This window comes from Mesocricetus auratus, unplaced genomic scaffold (genome assembly GCF_017639785.1).
Source record: "Mesocricetus auratus isolate SY011 unplaced genomic scaffold, BCM_Maur_2.0 Super-Scaffold_100003, whole genome shotgun sequence".
NCBI lineage: Eukaryota > Metazoa > Chordata > Mammalia > Rodentia > Cricetidae > Mesocricetus > Mesocricetus auratus.
Window position 1 is genome coordinate 85,523,772 of NW_024429188.1, and position 6,652 is coordinate 85,530,423.

Sequence of the window (6,652 nt, forward strand, 5' to 3'; positions counted from 1 at the left end):
TTTGAGAATAGACAATTAAATCAACCAAATATAACAAAACCTAAATCCATCTCTGTAGCTACTTGCCTACCAGGACCTGGGCTGGGGCTTGAAACCATCTCTTTGGGATTGCCTAACTACCATTATATCTACATGTTAACCAAATAGTTGCTATTTCCCACACAGCCATCTCCATTCAATATATTTTCCAGTACTTGCTTTATCTGAAGACCTGCATTCCCTCTTGGACATGGACCCTTCTTTATCAAGTGCACACAGCCATGTACAGATATCTGTATTCCTCCATCCACACAGAAGAAGGCCATCTGATGTTATTTACACAGACTCAAGGATACCAGGACACATAACGGAGAACCCATCTCTTGGCTCCTGCCAGGATGACAGTTCCACACTTGCACACCAGCACCCTTTCCTCAGGCAGTCCCTTGGTGTCCCATTTGGGCCAAGCTCAAATGAAATCCACAACTTCATTTTGTTTTCTGCTTGGCTTCTGAACACATGGAGAAGGAAAAAGTGAAAGCTTTAGGAGTAGGGACACAATTTTACACACACACATACACAAAGCCACAACAGCATGCCTTTTGCAATACATGTTGTGTGGTAGCAAAGACAATGAATCAGAAAGAACAGAATGGACATGAGAGCATAGGATGGACGGAGGTAGTGAAAAAGAATAGGTAAGAAGGAAGGGATAGAGGAAGGGTGGTCTGATGGAGGAAGAAGGGAATGAGAAAGGAAAAGTCTGACAAGCATGTAGACCTCTGGAAATTCTGGGGATTCCCCAAGCCCATAAACAGACTCAACGGAATTCATGGTTTTCTGACCCCTCCCAACTCTCACATAGGAAGAAATGCAGTGTTTTACACACACACACACACACACACACACACACACACACACACTAGCATGTCTTTTATACCAGAAGAGTACTGGAGCATCAAAAATGCTCTACAGAGAACAGACTGCGTATGTGAGCATGAACTGGAGGCAAGGAGTAAAAACGATAATAGAAAAGAAGGAAGGAATAGAGGAAGGATGGCTGAGAGAGAAAGAAGGGAATTTAGTATTCCTGCTGAGATGTTCAGAACAGGAAAGCATTTCCACCTGATGGCAGTGTTGTTTCAAGTGTGCCCAGACACCCTTTTTCCGGGGTCTCTCCCTCGGCCCTTCTCTGAGGAAAAAAAAAAAAAAAGACCAACTGCTTGCCACTACACAGCAAGGAGGCTGAGTTTAGTCCTGGATCTTTCTGCCCATAGGTGTTCCTTGGAGTTTGGATCTGCCTGCAGGGGGCAGGAGGTGGTGGTATGGGGGAGTGCCCTGTTTGGGGGATGAAGTGGGGTTTCTCTCTGTGTGTGCATGTTCGAGCCTGTGAACAAGCTTGCATAAACATGCTGTCCCAGTTTCCTCAGTCCAATTATATTCAGTCATTCCACCACAAGGGCATGTGATGTTCTGTAAGTCATAAACACCAGCAGGAATACTAAATTACTAATTGGAATACCTACCACTAGATGTAAAAGTTATGAGAAGTCAGAGAAATGAAACTTTGGGCAGGAACTGGACTGAGGGAGGAACACATCCCAACTCTACCCCCAGCCCTGGAGGAACACTTTACATGTCACATGTATGAAACAGTCTCAGCTAGCACCATGACTTTGGGTCAAGGGTGACCAATATTTGTCAATGACTGCCATGGTTTGCAGGCTCTGGACTCAACGGAATTCATGGTTTTCTGACCCCTCCCAACTCTCACATAGGAAGAAATGCAGTGTTTTACACACACACACACACACACACACACACACACACACACACACACACACTAGCATGTCTTTTATACCAGAAGAGTACTGGAGCATCAAAAATGCGCTACAGAGAACAGACTGCGTATGTGAGCATGAACTGGCGGCAAGGAGTAAAAACGATAATAGAAAAGAAGGAAGGAATAGAGGAAGGATGGCTGAGAGAGAAAGAAGGGAATGAAGAAAGGAAGAAGTACTGACAATTATATAATCTCTTTGTGGGATTTCTGGGGATCCCCAAGACCATGAACAGAGGTCAGAATCCCAAAGGCAGTACGTGATTCCAGGAAATGAGGAGTAGGTACAGATGGGGATTCAGAAAAAAATACATGAAGTCAGGGACACTATGTCTGCTCCTTGATGATGGTGGTAGGATATGAAGAAGTCACAAGCAGGTTTTCCACACATCTGCTCCTAGGCAGCTGAGTTCCGAGAAGAGAGCTCCTCCACCCAGAGAAACATGGCTGCCACAGGAAATCCAAGCCTGCACTTCCTATTTAGCTTTGGTTATTGTTCTCCGGCCATGCAAGCTTCAGGGGCTTGAGAGTACCCCAAAGTTGACCTGGTCCCTGTATTACCCTAGTACTGAAATGTTGGTTAGAGCCTCCTTCACTTCAGACATGTACCATTATTCCCTCATCTCCAGACCCGCGGAAAAACAGCACACTGAGGTGTTAGCAGAAACAGGAAAGTCATTCCGCTTGATGGCACTGTTGTACCAAGTATGCCTAGGTATCCTTCCAGCATTTCTCCCTCCGCCCTTTTCAGAGGAAAAAAAAGCCACTAACTTGCCACAGGCTACAAGTTAGTTGTCTTCAATCTTGGACCTTTCTGCCCAAAGGTAGGCAATGGAGTCTTTCTGTTTGGATCCTGCTGGGAGGTAGGTTTGGGGTGGGGGGGTCATGTCACCGACCAGGGTCCTTAATCCAACTATATTCAGTCGCTCCACCCATAGGCTTTGTCCCACCATGAAGGCATAAACGGCACATAGAAAAACTAAATTGGAAAACCCACCACAAGATGCAAGAGTCACAAGAAGCCACAAAAACAAAAATTGGGGGCAGGAACTGGACTCAGGTCAGAACAAAGCCTGCATCCTTTGTAGCCCAGGAGGAAGACTGTAACTGGCTCAAGGATAACCTATATGTGTCCATGCCTCCCATGGTTGTGCAGGCTCTGGAAAAACTATAACTCAACTAAGTTCAAGGTTACCTGAGCCCTCTTCCCAGCCCTCACATAGGATGCTCCTGATGGGGAACGTGCATAGGACAGTGAGGAAGGTGGGCAATTGGCACAAGAGAGACAACCACTTACCCATGCAGGGCCTATGACTAGCGATGGATTCATTCATAGCAGGCAGAAGGAGACTCTGGATTAAACAGGAAGTTTCCAGTGTGAGGGCTTTGGGTCCTTAGACCACAGCCAGGAGCAGCATAGACGAGGGAGCTACCACCCAAACACTTTGGGCTTCTTGTCTAAAGACCTCAACCTGTGGAGTTCATCACCCTGCATGTACATTCAAGTGGATGCTCTGGGCCATCTGCCACATGATGCATAAGTTTGGGTTTGAGGGATCCCCTTCTTTCGCTGAAAGGTAAGACTCTACAGAATCCTGATCTCCAGACAAGAAAATATCAAAAGAAGAACCTCTACTCAATCCCAGGTGCTACCTGCCTGCTAGGCCCTGGGCTGGGGCTACAAAGCATCTCTTTAGACTTGTCCACCCACCATTATCTCACTATTTTTAATCAATCGCTGTTATTAACCGACATATTGTCAATAATTTTCCTACTATTTCCTGTCTGCAAAAGACATGAAGCTATTCTTTCACATTGACCTTTATATATGTATATATTTAATTATATTTGTATGTACGTTTGTGTTTTGACATAGGTATTGGGGTCCCCTGAATCTGTAATTACAGACAGGTGTGAGCTACCATGTGGGTGCTGGGAATTGAACTCTGGTCCTCTGGAAGAGCAGTCAGTGCTCTTAACCCCTGAGCCATCTTTCCATCCTCAGACCTTCCTTTATCATATGCATCTAGCCATCTAGCCATTTCTGCATCTCTCAACACAGGCAAGGGAAAACTCTCTAATGGGATTTACATAGACAGAGAGGCACCTAGACACATCCAAGAGATCCTAGTTCTGTTAGCTCTGCCAGACTACCAGCATCCTTACCTTAGGTAGTCACTATGTGCCAGAACTGGGGCAAACTCAAAAGGAACCCAAAAGTTTCCTTCATATCCCCCTGCATGGGTCTAGACACATGGCTCAGGACTAAATGAGTGTATATGGAGGAAAAGGAATGAGTTTCTGGCTGGCTATGACTATCACTAGGCGCATGCTCGCGCGCGCGCGCACACACACACATACACACACACACACACACATACTCCCAACCTAACATAGATTTCATGCCACATGTATTCAGAAGGGTAGCCCTCACTGGGTTATTGGGGAAATTAACATTTTCCCTTGAGAAACGCTTTTAACTATACAACAGGAAGCCTTCCTGTCCTTAAGGATTGAACCTGCAGAGGCCCCCCTCTTCCTTATTGAAACTTTCTGTACTGCCTAGCAGAAAATACCTCCCGTCTCTCTCACCGAGAAAACCTGTAAATGCTTTCAAACTCTCCAACTCTCCATCTCTACCAACTTTAAGCAGAGAAAGCCCTTCCAAGGCTGAGGGTGGCCTTGAGCTCCCATGTGGCTTCCTGACTTCTTATTGGCTACAGGCCACCCACTCCTGTGTACTAGTCCTGCTAACTTTCACATAGTTTCCAGCCAAGGTTCAGGCTAGCATGTCACAAGCATAGATACTCACCTGCTGACAGGCATAGAGGCCACTTCTCTGTGTTCTCTGCACTCCCTGTGAGATGTACCCACCTATCTTCTGCTGAGGATACTGTCGCTAAAAGACTTACACTTCAGAACAATAGCCATACATTCTTTGAACTTAGGGCTATCTGTCATATCTATTATACAGTCAGTATACTCTGCCATGACTTCTGTCTGCACCCTCTCTGCCCTTGCTTCATTGGTGACAGGCAGAGAGAGAGAGAGAGAGAGAGAGAGAGAGAGAGAGAGAGAGAGAGAGAGAGAGAGATCATTTCAGGGAGAACCATAGCCTTATAGTTCACTAAAGGATAGTGAGTCTTGACCTTGGCCCGGCATATTCTCTGAGAGTCTTGATCAAGGTGACCTGGTACAGAGAATCCTGCCTACATAGGAAGGCACTGCTAGTCAAAGCTGGTCATATGGTACGTTTCCTCTGATGTTTTCCTTTCTTGACTGTAGCCATCTCTACTCAGATTCACCCTAAGGAAGGACACTGCCTTCTGCTCCTTGCTGCTATTCATCACTTGGTTAGCCCAGCAAAGATGCCCCACCTGCATGCTTTCATTGCCAAATATTCCCCCATAGTGTTGGATCCTGTGGAAGGTCTGGCTTTAATGATGAACCCTTGGCTGATAGGTGCAGCACTCCGGAAGGACGGTAAAAGTACAAAGGGAACCCAAAGAGAGTCAAAAGACAGAAAAGGCAGAAAGCAAAGAGAGACAGAAAATGAAGCAGAGACAACATAGTGAGCATGTCAGCCATCAGGGAGGGAGGGAGTGAAGGAGGAAAGGGGGAAGGAGGGAAGGAAGGCAGATATGAAGTGGGGAGAGAAAGATAGACAGGAAAAGAACAAGGACTGATTGAAAAATATATAACCTCTTAGTTGAATTTTGGGGGACACCCAAGCTCTTGAGCAGAGGCCAGAACCCTAAGGAGAGAATCTGATTCCACGACATGAGGGGTAGTTAAGGTGGAAGGCAAAAAATAAAACAAAACGCAAACCCAAAGGGCTAAGAACCCTGTTGTTCTTTACAGGAACTTGGGTAGACTCCCCTTGATGTTAGGAGGGCATTGCAAATTTCCTCCATATCCTCACCCCAGCTGCTGACTCCTGGGCAGAGAGCCTCTCTCCACCCTGACAGCCATGGCTGCCACAGGACCTCAATGCCTATACTTCCTGTATAGTTCAGGTTATTGTTCTGGAACCTAGCCATCCTCAGGGGATGGCACTTGGCTGGGGCCACAATCAGTAACCCAAGCCCTGGCTTCTTATCCCAGGACTGGCAAGCTAGCTGGAGCCCCCTTTATTTCAGTCTTGGGGCCAGAATCTCCCAGCATCCTCATGCTGAGAAACAGCATCTTGAGGTGTTGGCAGGAACAGGAAAGCAATTCCGCTTGATGGCAGTGTTGCTCCAAGAATGCCAAAATAGCTAGGCTCTCTCCCCCGCCCTTTACTGAGTGAAAAAAAACAAAAACAAAACAAAACCCTTAATTTTCCACTATACTCCAAGATGGCAGAGCTCAAAGTTGACCTCTTCTTGAAGCCCCATGAAGGCATAAGGGTCTTACAGAACAGCTAAATTGGGGATGATGATCTACATTTTGTTTCTGTGGTTTCTCCTGAATCCGCCATTTAATGACCGTGCGAAGGACAGATAAATGACCTCTTGGTGGAATTTCTGTGCCCGCCACCCCCCCCATACACACACCCACAAGCCTATGAACTCTCCCAAGGACAGAGTCCGATTCAGTAAGTAGGGGTAAATACAGTTGAGAGCTAAAAACACGAACACAGACACAGTGTTGTAACTACTTGTAAGTTCTCCTTGACTTGAGAGTGTGATGGTATATATTTGTATGTCAGCCAGCAGACTCTGCTCCCTGATGCTTTGATGATATAAAGGACTCAAAGGAGTCACAAGCAGGCTGCTCACGTATCTACTCCAAGGCTACTGACTCCAGAGCAGAGAGCTCCTCGCTACCACGACAAACATGGCTGCCACAGGC